We start from the raw sequence: 15,378 nt of genomic DNA, 5'->3' as shown, positions 1-15,378 counted from the left end.
GTAATAATACAGTAGTAAACAGACCAAAAATACACCTATGGTTCGAGACTGAGGAAACTAGATATTGACAAAGTGGTTATGAGGGAGCCCAGAGGTGAATCAGAGCAGTATTGGCTGCTCTGATCCCAGTGACTCTATACTAGAGAAAGGCTGCACATGCGCCTTGCTGCACCTTGCCCCCTACAAAGATGGCGGCTCCGCACGTGTCCAGTGAATCGTTGTCCCGAATAAAGATGGCGGCGCTCACTCAGGCCCGCAGCCGCGCTGAGGCCATTCCTAATTTACTGCAAACACGCGACTGGGACGTTCAAATTTATGCTTTCCGACGTCCATAATTTGTTTGTAAAACCTCTCCGCTCACAGCAACACAGTTTTTCTCCCGTTTCCCTGTTTATTTCTTTCCTTACCGTATCCTTTCTCTCCATAACTTCCCAACCATTCATTACAGCGACTCTGCGCCGCGCGCGAGGGTGATCACATGGTTTAGTTTAGCTCCGCCCTTCATTCACTTTGATTGGCTGGAAGACCAACATCCCGCTCGGTTCTCTGGCTCCGCCACCGTCCTTTCATTGGTCCGGTGCTGACATCAATCACCCGCGGGTCACTGTGTTAGATGGAGCATGCGCAGTGCGGCCTGCTTTTGCTGATATGTTGGGTAATGTGATGGGAGAGTATACTGAGGGGAAGGTTCCCTTTGTGTGAGCTCTGCAGTAGATTTTCTTTATTCATGGAGGGAAGTGCCTTCCCACTCATGACTGTATAGCTGTGATTGATGAATCACTGCCATCTGAACCAGTACATAAACACCCCATTTTCACAACATCTGAGATCTTTAGTACATTGTATCACACTCTTCTTTGGAGACAACAAAAAAACACGAAACGGAGCCTCAAGGAATCGGAGCAGGAGTAGAGCATTCATTGCCTTCAGCTTCTTCCCCCATTCTATCAGATCATGGCTTGGCCAATCCAGAACTCAACACCTCTTTTATGCTTGATCCGCACAGCCCTCAACTGCTCAATATTTCAAAAATCTATCTGCCCTCTTTTAAAATAATTTGAGACAGAATCACAGATTCCCTACTATGTGGAAACAGGCCCTTCAATCCAACAAGCCAGAACAACCCTCCAAAGAGTAACCCAACTATTCCCCTCCCACATTTAACTTTCACAATTGTTTGGGTGAGAAAATTCTCGCCATTCAATGAGAGAAACAAATTCTTTACATTTTCTAAAATGAATGTTCCCTTATGTAATGTCCCCTGGTTTGAGACTTCACTGGTGCTAGAAGATCTAGTCAACATCTACCCTGTCAAGCTCCTCAGAATCTTGTTTCCATTAGATCACCCCTGCGTATCTATTCTTGATAGGTCAACCCTTTTGTCCTCAAAGCAGCTAAGTGAATCTTTTTTGAATGGTCTCCGATGTTAGTTTATCCTTTATTAAATATGGGAGCTAACACTGTATACAGTACTCCAAGTGAGGACTCAGCAACAGCCAGTGTGGTTAACCAATCCTAAGTCCATGCTAATACATTTCGCCGATACCATGAGCTCCTAAATTGTGCAATTAACTTTTATGTAGCACCTTATCATTTGCATTTTTAAAATCCAAATACAGAATATCATTGGATTGCCCTTTATCACCCTGCTTGTTATCTCCTCAATGAACTGTCACAAATTTGTCGAATATAGTTTCTCTTTCACAAATCCCAGTCTACCATGTTTAATGATAAGCTTTTCTAAATATCCTGCAATTTCTTACTTTAATATTAGACTCTGTAGATTCTTTCAGTAGATTTGCTAATTCCCCTCTCTTAAATCCATGTGGACTCTGTCCAATCCTGTCACTGTTCAGTAAGAAACTTGACTGTACTCCAATATACTTAGTAAGTGTATCTGTATTTATATTTAAAAATTGATTTCTTATAAATGCTGGACCCATGCAATATCAATGAATTAGTGACGCTGAATTTGGGTTATAATGTTTTTCCTATTAATTCCTTTTTGTACTGTGTTATGCAGATAGCACCAAGTGATCACTCTTAATTGTGAGTAACTTTGAAAATAATATATTTTAAAAATGACATCCCAAAATGCTGCCTCATTATTGTGCAAGGAGGATTTTGCATTCAATAGTTTGCAGATAAAATTGAACAGATTTTTGCTGCAATTTGGCCAGACTGCAGGTTACACCAAAGTGGCAACTCTGCTATCAAATTTTTACTTGACACTGCCCAAGGCGATACTGATGGAACTTCACTTTGCCATTCTGGGTCACCAGCTTTATTTCCAGGTTTAATCCTATAATCATCCTAGAGCTTGTAATTTTAGACAACTTCTCTTTTAGGTACATATGTAAATATCATACTGAAATGTTGCACTGAATGGTACCAAATCTGAAATTAGGCTCTAATCTGACCCTTCTACATATGTATTGGCATAAGTCTATGCCAGTTATTTTTCTGAAGCCTGTGATTCCTGATGAAGGGCTTATGCCTGAAACATCAACTCTCCTGCTTCTCGCATGCTGCCTGACTTTCTGTGCTTTTCCAGCATGACGCTTTTCGACTCTGATATCCAGCTTCTTTGGTCGTCACTTTCTCTTTTGAGAAGTTTAAACCAAGAATAATTTTTGTTGATCAAAGTGCAATAGGAACCAATTCATGAAATTCAGATATCTCACATTTACCTTAACTATGGGAAGGCTAAGTCATGACTAAATTATTGTCAGTAATTGAAACTGTGCTGACAAACTTGTGCAGTATCAGTGCCTCACCTTTACAGTGTTCCCAGATATCGCACAGCTGCAGTATTTTGTTTTGCACTGAGCTATATGTTGTTTTCACTTTTTTCTTTGTGAAAGGTTACAAAATTAACTTGGATGAATATACTTATAATTTCTTTAACCAATGTTGGGAGGAAAAAAAATGTCAGTATTTCAAGTGCTGATAAAGTAAAATAAACTGAATCAGTAGAAAGGGTTTAAGATGGATATGGAACAAATGCTGGCAAATGGGACTAGATTAATTTTGGATATCTGGTCAGCATGGGCAAGTTGGACTGGAGGGTCTGATTTTGTGTTGTACAACTGCGACTTCATTCTCTCAATTATTCAAGAAGTTGAAAACTTCAAGGAGGAAAAGGAGAATTTATGCAGAGAATGCACTTGAAATGATGATTGAGGTATATCAAACTCACATTATTTCATGACCTTTTCCTCTGGGTTCTTCACTAAACAAACTTGTTTTGTTAGCTGAATAACTATGTATCATGTGATTTGTTTCGCACAAAATATTTCATTAGGATCTTGCGAACTATTAAGATGTGTTCATTTTTAAAATTTAGGTAGCTTGATTATTAAGCAAGAAAAGGTTAGCGTTTTACTCCCACTGAATCATTCCTCTATAAAAGGTAACAAGGTTTTTATTTTTCTGGACTTTGAATATATGAAAGTCAATTCTGAAAGAAAAAAATCCTCGTCGGTAATGTTCCCACATATGTGGAGTAATTGCTTCTGGTCAGTCTTCAGGTTATAGAGGCTCGGAAAGAAATGAGTTGGCCAAAGGAAGCAACATCATTTGGATGGACTATGCTCATTGGGGAAACTTGCAGGAACTGTAGAAGGAACACGTGTTTCAGAGTGTATGCAATAAACCTGAACATTGTTATTTTTTCACAGAGCTTGTGACCCGACTGGAGCAGCAATGAAGCTCGAATTGTTTTTTAAATTTCCGAGCTTGCCAAATTATTGTTGGTAAATGCAGGTGACTTTATCAAAGCACATTTCACACTCCCCAGCCAGGAATTTGATCCCAATTCTGTCAGTCCATCCATTCCTATGGATAACAGGTATTTTAAATGTGAGCACTCCATTTAACTATTTGATTTGAATACTTCAGTGGTTACATTCTTTTGGATTCTTAATTTCAAATTACTCAATGTGATTATTTTGTCCCCCCTGAATTTGCCAAGCACTGGGCAATTCTGGAATACTCCAAACATTTACAGTAGATGCATTCACACTATTGAAGGCAACCTGGCAGATTTGAATACCATTCAGGTAGTCAACAACAATACATAAGTAACTTTATGAATTGCTTACTGTACACCAACAACGCAAGTCAAGTATTAGTGAAACCACAGATTCTCTGCCAAGGATTCCAAAATCTAAACAGTGCATTCGAGATATGCTCACTATCACCATCTGGGAGCATTCTCCCAAAGTGCTCCCAGAATTTAGAAAGCACATACACTACCCTCCAAAGCTAAATCTGCTATCACAGGCTTCACTCTTATTGCATACAATGACATTTATTGTCCAGTTCTTTAACGTGACAAATGATTTTACAAACAATTTATAAAATTCATTAAATTCTGAAGAAATGTGATGTCAGCCCTTTGTAGAAGTGAATGGAAAGTGTGATGTTTGCTTGACCTTTGGCTCTATGTATCAGACCGAACTGAACCTTGAGCAAGATGTGGGATGTTTCCCACACTTTGTTTAAAAAAGCAAAGATTATGCTCTGAGATTTAAATGTTCAATAAGGTTTAGTAAAAACCCTTCCAAAAATTGAGTTTGTCTTGAGCTCCTTTAAAGAGACACGCTCTTGGTCTTCAATTTTGCGATATATAATCATTCTTTGGTAAAGGTGGCTGTGTGTAACACTGCAGGATGTTGGGCTGAAGTGCCTCATTGGGTGGATGAGCTTTAATACTGGTGTAACTTGGATAATTTCGAGATGGAATGTTATTGAGAGTTAAATCTTGTTTTTAAACCGAGACGTGCTTGTGTAACTCAAGTGTGGAAACTATGCTCATGTTTGCAATGAACCTTTCACTTTTGGAGATTAGTATTTTTCTGATCGGTTTTGTAAATAAAGTTCACTATAGAAAGCACAGTGCTGGAGAACTGCAGGTCCAGCAGCATCTCTGAGGGGAATAAAACATTGGAAGCTCCAAGTCTCATGACCATTTGTCCATTCAGACGAAGAGTCACTGAAATTGAAATGTAACATTATTTTTCTCTTCACCGATGCCCTCAGAACTGCTGAGTTTCTCCGGCACTTTGTTTCTGGGATTCAGATCTCCAGCACCTGCAGTTTATTGTTTTGTTATAGATCCTATGATTTGACTTGGGTAGCGAGAGGCAGCAACTGTGATCAACTCGGATAAAACTCTCCAACCATGGAAAACAAACACATAGTTCTTTACACTTTGCAAAACACGACTGTAAATAAGAAATGCAATTATGCTAAGTGCATGGCGGCATACCACCGGCCTTGTCTCAAACTTGCTATTCATCTTTGAGGACTCATCTGTCAGAATTGTGTTTGCTCGCCTCCTTTGAGATCAGTCCACAAATGTCCCAGTTCCAATTCCTGGGCCGGGCCCAGTTACCACATTGCAGTGGGGTGGGGAGCTTTGTGTCAGCATGAAGTTTTTGTTAAGAGCAACATTGCAGGTTGAAGTTGACGGTTTTGACGAATATTGCGTCATCAAACTTGGAGGAAATCCTTCCGAATGTATTGATTAACTGGACTGAGCCTGTTTATATGCAGCCCTATTAATAGTGCTGTAATATTCTCAGTTAATAATCACACAACACCAGGTTATAGTCCAACAGGTTTAATTGGAAGCACACTAGCTTTCGGAGCACCGCTCCTTCATCTGGTGATTGTGGAGGGCACAATTCTAAGGCACAGAATTTATAGCAAAAATTTAGTGTGATGTAACTGAAATTATCCATTGAAAAATACCTTGATTGTCTGTTGAGTCTTTCATCTGTTCGAATACCATGATAGTTTCACTTCTTTCATGTTGAAATCACAAAACCTTTTTTTAAAAGTTGCATTCCTGACAGTGGCCCATCAAATCACTCATTGTATTAATCACTGCACAGTCTCAACAAAGGAATGAAACTGGATGGATCACATTACATCTACCAATGCACTGGAAAATACAACACAATCAGCCCTCTTGACCCTTCTGTCTCACTGTGGGCCAAAACAGCAGCAGAACTGTACTCCAGCCCAATCTGAAATCTCATGGCCTGGTATATTCGCCACTCAACCATTAATATCAAGCCAGGGGATCAACCCTAGTTCAATGGAGAGTTCCGCAGGGCATGCCAGGAGCAATACCAGGCATACCTAAAAATGTGGTGCCAACCTGGTGAAGCTACCCAACCTGCATGCCAAACAGTGCAAGCAACACCAAATAGAACTATGTGATCCAACAACCAATGGATCAGCTCTGAGCTCTGCAGTTCTGCCACACCTAGTCAGGAATGGTGATGGATAATTAAACAACTCACAGGAGGCAGCATCACAGATATCCCCACCCTTACAGATGGAGGGGTCTCACACATCCATGCAACAGACAAGACAACAGCATTTGCAGCAATCTTCAGCCAGCAGTGCCAAGTGGATGAGCCTTCTACATTGGTCCCTGACATCAGAGACGTGAATCAACTTGGTTGAAAACTTATTTCAAATCAGATCAAGAAATGGAGAAGTAGTGTAAAGACTGTCAGCCCTACCAAAATTGTGGCAATAATACTGATGGCTGTGCTCCAGAAATTGCTACCCACCAAGACAAGTCCAGCACTGGCACCTACTGACATTGTGGAAAATTTCTCAAGAATGTTCAACACAAAAAAAGCAGGACAGAGCCAACCCAGCCAATTTCCCTCCATCAGTCGACATTCACTCAGCAGTGAAGTGATGGAAGGTGTCATCAACAGTGCTGTCATGCAGCTGCTCAGCAATAACCTTCTGTGACACCCAGTTTGGGTTCTGCCAGGGCCACTCAATTCCTGATCTTGTTACAGACTTGATTCACAAACTGACAAACAGCTGAATTCCAGAGGTGAGGCGAGGGTGATAGCCGAGTCCCACTCCAAGACCACAATTTCGACTTCAGTGATATCACCTGACCTCACCACAGTCTCAGCTCATTTACTGAAACTCTCATTCACTTATTTTGTTAACTCTAGATTTGATTATCTAAACCCAATCCTGGCCAGCATCCCACAATCACCCTCCCTATAATCTCCAGAATAGGGAAAACTCTACCGCCCAAGTACTCACTTGTACCAGAACTTGCTGATCCATCAAAAGGCTCCCATTTATAAGCAACAACAATTTACTTTCACACCCTTGACTTAATTCCTGGCTGTAATCATTCCTATCTTCCTGCACCACACACCCTTTCATATCTCAATAACTTAGTTTAGACTCCCAATAATGTGTTTATTTTTGAGTTCAGCTGTGTGACTCTTTCTATAGATTCCAAGGCAATGTGGTCTGGAACTCCCACCCTCTAAGATCTGCTTTCTTCCTTTAAGGCATTCCTGAAAAAATGCTTATTTGGCAATGGTTTTGGTCACTGGACATAATATTCTCCAGCTGTGGCCTTATGTCAAAAGTTCTCAATATTTTTGTGAAATTAAAAACATGTTGAGTTGTACAGATATCTTCTACTTTTCACTATCGCTGAGTGAATAATCTGTAATGTCTCTTACCCAACCACGTTGTGGGAGTGCCTTCACCATTCAAACTGCAGTTGTACAAGGAAGTCAAACATCACCCTCTCCACAGGCAACAGGGCTTTGGCAATGATCACTGGTATCTGTGGAAGGTGAAATACACATGATGTTCCAGGGAGTGCAATATGAATTATATGGATTGAAAATGGTGCAGAATTTGACTGTCAGAAATGGAAGAAAAATCCACTCACTATTGGAAAACAAGAATTCTTGACTGTCAAAGATATTGTGGAAAAAATAACCTGATAATGGAGCAGCATACGGTCAGGAGTCGGGCAGCAGTGGACAATCCATTTACAAAAAGGTCTGTGAACGTAGTAGTAAAATATTAAACAGAGCAAAAATACTCTCACGTGAGACTGAGGAAGCTAGATAACGAACAAGTGGACATCAAGGAGCCCAGAGGTGAATCAGAGCAATGTTCACTTTTATGATCCCACAGTCAGAGATGTCTAGCACAAAAACAGACTCTTCAGTCCAACCCATCTATGCAAACCAGATATTCTAACCTAAACTATTCCCATTTGCCAGCACTTCACCAACATCCCTCTGAACTCTTCCTATTCAAATGCCTTTTAAATGTTACAATTTTGGTTGCCGTTTAGGCTCCTTTTGAATTTTCCTCTGTCACCCTAAAGCTATATCCTCTAGTTCTGGGCTCCACCACCCCAGGGTAAACACCTTGTCTATTTACGCTATCCATGCACCTCACGATTTTTTAAACCTCTTCAACATCACACCTCAGCCTATGACACTCCAGGGAAAATGGCCCCAGCCTATTATGCCTCTCCCTGCAACTCAAATCCTCCAACCCTGGCAACATCCTTAAAAAATCAATTCTCAAACCTTCCATGTTTCAGAGCCTCTTTCTGATAAGAGGGAGACCAGAATTCCACACAATATTCCAAAAGTGGCCTAACCAATGTCCTGTACAGCTCCTTTACTCAATGCTCTGACCAACGAAGGGAAGAATCCCAAACAATTTCTTCACTATCTTATCTACCTGTGACTCTACTTTCAAGGAACTATGAACCTGCATTCCAAGGTATCTTTGTTCAGCAAGACTCTCCAAGACCTTACAATTCAGTGTGAGTCCTGCCCTGATTTGCTTTTCTAAAATGCAGCACCTCACATTTATCTAAATTAAACCCTATCTGCCACTCCGCAGCCCATTGGCCCATCTGATCAATATCCCATTGTATTCTGAGACAACTTTTATCACTGTCCACAATACCTCCAATTTTGGTGTCATCTGCAAACTTACGAACAGTACCGGCTCTATTCACATCCAAATCATTTAAATGGATGAAGAAACAAATCCAAGAAAAAACAACATCAATTTCTATGGGTTTGAATGTGCTCTGGGTAAATCCTGCCCTATGACTCTCTACCAGGGAGGGCTGCACATACATACCTCTGAACTTTGCCCCCAACAAAGCTGGCAGCCGCGCACGTGTCCAGTGAATCTTTGCCCCGAATAAAGATGGCAGCGATCACACAATGAGGTTATTTTCCAGTTTACTGCAAAAACAGGACTGTAAGTTTCAAATTTGTATTTTCCGATATGCACCCAATGTTTGTAAAACCTCTCAGCCCATACCAACACCATTTCCGTCCAACCTCCTGCTGTTTATTTCTTTCCTTACCAACAGCTCTCCATCCACACATCCCGCACATCCGCGCCCACTGCAAGGATGATCACGTGGTATAGTCTAGTCCCGTCCTTCATTTACTCTGATTGGTCGGAGGACCAAATGCCCCGCCAGGTCTTCCAGCTCTGCCCCTGCCTTTCCATTGGTCTGCCACTGACGTCAACTACCAGGGGCCCATTGTTGCCTGGAGCATGCGCACTGCTTCATGGCTTTTGTTGCTGTTTATCAGTTACAAGAGTGAGACACAAAGTTAAAAATCACACTACCACTTGATGAAGAAGCTGCAAAGCTAGTCCTTCCAAATAAACCTGTTGGACTATAAGCTGGTGTTCTGTGAATTTTAATTTTGTCCATCCTAATCTAACACCAGCACCTGATAGTCAAGAGTGTGGGAGGAATGCAAAATGTAACAACAAAAGAACTAGGAACAGGAGAAGGCCGTCCTGCCCTTTGAGCTTGCTCTGCCATTCATTAAGATCATGGCTGATCATTTTGTGGACGCAGAACCATTTACCAACGTTCTCACCATATCCCTTAATTAATTAATTAATTAATTCTTTTTTTTAAAAAAAGCTACCTTAGCTTTAAAAACGTTTACTGAACTAGCATCAACAATTTCCTTGGCAATGAATTCCACAGAGGTCAAGAAGTTCTTCTCAATTCAGTCCTAAATTTGCTGCCTCTAGTCTTATGGTGATGCCCTCTTGTCCTAGCTTCACCTGCCAGTGGAAACATTCTCTCTACTTCTGTTTTATCCATTCCATTCATTATTTTATATGTTTCCCATTCTTCTGAATTCCAATCAAAATAATCCCAATCTACTCAGTCTCTGTTAAGCCAACCCCCTCAACTCCGGAATCAACCTAGTTAACCTCCTCTGCACCCCCTCTAGTGCCAGTACATCCTTGAGCAAGTAAGGAGACAAAAACTGCATGCAGTACTCCAGGTGTGGCCTCACCAGCACCCAATACAGCTGGGACATAACCTCTGCTTTTAAACACAATCCCTTCAGCAATGAAGGCCAAAATTCCATTTGCTTTCTGAGTTGATTGTTGTACCTGGTGACCAACCTTCATACAGAAGGATACTCAGGTGCCCCTACATAGCAAATGATGCAACTTTTTAAAACTCAAGTAATAATCTGTTTTTTAATGTTACTCCAACCAAACAGTAGGACTTTACATTTATGAACATTATATTCCAAATGCCAGACCATTGCCCACTCACTCAATGTATTAATGTTCCTCTGCAAAGTTTCCCAGTCCTCCACACACTTTGTTCTGCTACTCATCTTAGTGTCATATGCAAACTTTGACACCCTACATGTGGTCGCCAACTCCAAATCATCGGTATCAATTCTAAATAATCGCAGTCCCAACACTGATCCCTGAGGCACACTATCAGTCACTGATTGCCAGCCGGAATAGTACTCATTTATCCCCACACTTTGCTTCCTGTTAGTCAACCAATCTTCTATCCATGCTAATACTCTACTCCTAATGCCATGCACCTTTATGTTATGCAACAGCCTCTTGCACAGCACCTTGTTGAAGGCCTTTTGTAAATCCGGGTACACCACATCCACTGGGTCCTTGTTGTCCACCTTGCTCGAAATGTCTTCATAGAATTCCAAAAGATTTGTGAAGCATGACCTGCCCTACATGAACCCATGCTCTGTTGTCCAATGGGACAATTTCTATTAAGATTCCCTGCTATTTCTTCCTTGACAATAGACCCAAGCATCTTTCCCACTACAGAGAATAAGCTAACTTGTGTATAATTCCCCACCTTTTGTCCACCTCCTTTTTAAAAACGTGGCATCACTTTTGCTGCTTTCCAATCTGCTGGGACTGCCACAGAGTCCAGTGAATTTTGGAAAATTACTGCCAGTGCATTTTCTATTTCTCCTGGCATCTCCTTTAGTACCCTGGGATGCATTCCATCAGGCTCAGAAGACTTTTCTGTCATTAGGTCAATTAACTCCAACAGTCCAACACTAGCTGTTCTGTAATAATGATGGTTTCCAAATCCTCACCTATCTTTGTCTCTTTTCTAATTATTGGCAAGCTATCAGTTTCCTCCACTGTGATATCCCATAATTAAATGTTCCTTCTCATTTTCGAAAGGACCAACATTTACTTTAGCCACTCTTTTCTCATTCAATATAAAATTTTGTTTTCTGTCTTTATAGTCTGTGCTAGATTTTTTTCTCATGTTCTATCTTACTTTTCTTTATAACTCTTCTGTGGCTTTCTGTTGACCTTTATAGTTTTCCCAGTTCTAGTTTCAGGCTGTTATTGGCCACTTTGCATGCCTTCTCTTTCAATTTGATTAATTTCCGTAGATACCCATCACAGAGTATGCCTTTTCTTACAGTCCTTCCTTTTCACTGAAATATATCATTGCTGAGCACTTTGTAAAGTACCTCTGAAAATCTTCCACTGCTCATCAACTGTCCCACCATAAAATCTTTGTTTCCAGTCTACTTTATCCAGGTTCTCCCTCATTCTATTGTAGTTTCCTGTGTTGAAGCACAGGACCCAGGTATTAGATTTTATCTTCACACTCTCCATATGTATTCTAAATTCAACCATACAGTGATCACTTCTTTCAAGAGGATCCCTAACTCTGAGGTCATTAATTATTCCTGTCTCATTGCACAGGGCCTGATGCTGGATAGATTGCTCCCTTGTCAGTTCCATTTCATACTGTTCAAGAAAACTTTCATGGATACACTTAATAAACTCAAGGCTACCCTGACTGAGCTGGTTTGATCAACCTCCATGTAGATTAACATCACCCATGATAATAGCCAGACCATTTTTACAGGCAATAGTTATTTCTTTGTTTATTGCCCATCCCAATGTGATGTTATTATTTGATGGCCTGCACACTACACCTGTCAGTGACTTTCTTGTTGGAATTTTGATTGCATCATTCCTGTTTCTCCTACTGTACAGCAATAACAACAACTACTTGCATTGTATGGAATCTTTTACAATGGCAAATCTCCTAAGGTGCTTCCTGGATGATCAAAACGTTGATTAAAGAGAATGATTTTAAAATACATCTTAAAGGAGGATAGAGAAGGTTCGGGAGGGTATTCCACAGACTTCTGCCCTTGACAGCACCATTCGTGGAGTGATGCAGGTGGGGTGGGTTGGAAAGGGAATGTGCAAAGGGGAAATGGAGGAGCACAGGCAGTGCATAAGGTCTTAAGGACAGAGGAGGTTCCAGACTGAGTCTCTCTGTCACAGAGTATGGCTGCCTCATGGAGTTTGAAGCTCTGCAATGGGTCCATGCATGTCACATTAGTCGAGGAGAGTATAACGGTGGCTGAGAGAACTTTTGATGAGGACTAGTCGCCTGAGGTAGAGTGCGCTGAGGTTAGAAACAGAAGAGGAGAGGTCACACTCCTTGGAGTTTTTTATAGGCCTCCACAGAGTTCCAGGGAGGTGGAAGAGAGGATTAGCAAAATTATTCTGGATAGGAGTGAAAGTAACAGGGTGGTCATTATGGGGGACTTTAACTTCCCCAAAATTGACTGGAAATGCTATAACTAATACGTTGGATGCATCAGTTTTATCCAATGTGTACAGGAGGGTTTCCTGACACAGTATGTTGAAGGGCCGACAAGAGGGGCAGCCACATTGGATGTGGTCCTTGGTAATGAACCAGACTAGGTGTTTGATTTAGTTGTAGGTGAGCACTTTGGAGTGTGACCATAATTCAGTTAAGTTTAGTTTAGCAAGGGAAAGGAATAAGTACATGCCACAGGTCAAGAGTTATTGATGGGGCAAGGGCAATTATAATGCTATTAGGCAAGAATTAGATGCACAGAATGGGGTAGCAAAATACAGGGTATGCAGACAATGGAAATGTGGAGCTGGTTTAAGGTATTGCGTGTCCTTCAGCGGTATGTCCCTGTCAGGCAGGCGGAAGTGATAAGGTAAAGGAACCTTGGTTTACTGCGGAAACTGCATCTCTTGTTACGAAGAAGAAGGAGGCTTAGGTGTTGATGAGGCAAGATGGTTCAGATGAGGCGATGGAGAATTACAGATCAGCTGAGAAGGATTTAAAGAGAGAGTTAAAAAGAGCAAAGAGAGGACACGAGCAGTCTTTAACAAATAGAATAAAAGACAACCCTAAAGCTTTGTATAGGTATGTGAGGAATAAAAAGATGAGTAGGGTAGGAATAGGGCCAATCACAGACAGAATGGGAAGATGAGTGTTGACCCTGTGGAGATTGGAGAGATGCTAAATGAACATTTCTCATCAGTTTTCACTCAGGAAAAGGAGAATATTGTGGAGGAGGAGAATGAAGTATGAGATATTAGACTAGAAATTATTAAGGTTAGTTACGAACACGTGTTATCAATGCTGGAAGGAGTGAAAATACACAAGTCCCCTGGGCTGGATGGGAATTATCCGAGGATTCTCTGGGAAGCTAGGGAGAAGGTAGCATAGCCTTTGGCTTGGATATTTGAGTTGCCATTGTCTGCAGATTTGGTACCAGAGCACTGGAAGATTGCAAATGTTGTGCCCTTGTTCAAGAAGGGCAGTAGAGAGCCTTACTTCTTTTGTAGGAAATGTTTAGGAAAGGATTATAAGAGATAAGATTTATAATCATCTGGCAAACATCAATTTGATTTCAGATAGTCAAGTTGGCTTTGTCAAGGGCAAGTCATGTCTCACAAACCTCATTGAGTTTTTTGAGAAGGTCACCAAGCATGTAGATGAGGGTAGGGCATTTGACATGGTACACATGGACAAAAGTAAAGCCTTTGACAAGGTTCCACATGGTAGGCTGTTGGAAAAAATGCAGAGCCATAGAATTGTGGGTGATTTAGCAGTTTCGATTAGAAACTTGCTTTCTGAAAGAAGGCAGCGAGTGGTGGTTGATGTAAAATATTCAGCCTGGATTCCAGTTACTAGTCACGTGTCACCAGGATCTATTTTGGAACCACTGCAGGTATAGGTGAATGGATTAGGAAATTTGCAGATGACACTAAAGTCAGTGTAGTAGTGGACAGTGTGGAAGAATGTTACAGGTTGCAAGGGGACTTGGATAAACTGCAGAATTGGGCTGAGAGGTGGCAAATAGAGTTCAATGCAACTAAATGTGAGGTGATGCACTTTGAGAAGAATAACAGGAAGGCTGAATACTGGGTCAATGGAAAGATTCTTGGCAGTGTGGTGTGCAGAGGGATCTTTGAGTCCATGTACATAGATCCCTGAAAGTTGCCACCCAGGTTGATAGTGCTGTTAAGAAGGCAAACGGTGTGTTAGGTTTCATTCGTGGAGGGATTGAGTTCCGAAGTTGATATACCATACTGCAACTCGACAAAAAACTGGTGCAGTCACACTTGGAATATTGTGTTCAATATTCCTCTAGCTTATCTCTCCATGCTTCAGGCTCTCTGCCTTTATATCTGATGAAGGGCTTTTGCCCGAAACGTCGATTTTACTGCTCCTCGGATGCTGCCTGAACTGCGGTGCTCTTCCAGTACCTCTAATCCAGAATCTGTACCCCACCACATCACTTTGCCCCACAATCGTGGTATCTGGTTGTACAGAAGGAGGAGTGGCACAGTCTGTACTGAGATGCACTGGGGCCCTGAAACACATGGTAAAGACTGAAATCACCAGAGAATTGAGAGCCCCACCACATTGTTTGCATGTTCTATTGTTTATACACTGTTCCTGCCTTCCCTTGTTTTTTCTTAATCAAGTTGTTATTATACACACCTGCACAAGCTGTGAAATGAACTCAGCCCTCTCAATCCAAGATTCAGGATATTTTCACCACATCACAAGGCATCGACTCTAACCTCCCCTGTCCCTTAGCCTACTGAGTCGCGCCTGAATCAACTCCGCAATTGGGAGGAAGGGGCGGAACAGGATTACCGAGCAGCAGCCGGTCGTCTAACCAGAGTGAGTGAGGAGCGCGGCCAAAGCATTCTCGGGAGTGAACGCTTCAGGATTGGTCAGAAAGCAAACTATTTTGCAGGATTGATCATTCTCACTACATAGTGGAGCATTCAACCTTTCTCATGAATCAATGTGAGATTTTTACAAAATAGTTGAGATGTAAATCTGATAACGTACATTAGGGAGATTTAAACAATCCTTGGATAAACACATGGGTGATTTTGCAAAAGTTTAGGGGGACGAGCTGA

The sequence above is a fragment of the Chiloscyllium punctatum genome, chromosome 17 (assembly GCF_047496795.1).
Source record: "Chiloscyllium punctatum isolate Juve2018m chromosome 17, sChiPun1.3, whole genome shotgun sequence".
Classification (NCBI taxonomy): Eukaryota; Metazoa; Chordata; class Chondrichthyes; order Orectolobiformes; family Hemiscylliidae; genus Chiloscyllium; species Chiloscyllium punctatum.
This window is presented reverse-complemented; position numbering follows the sequence as displayed.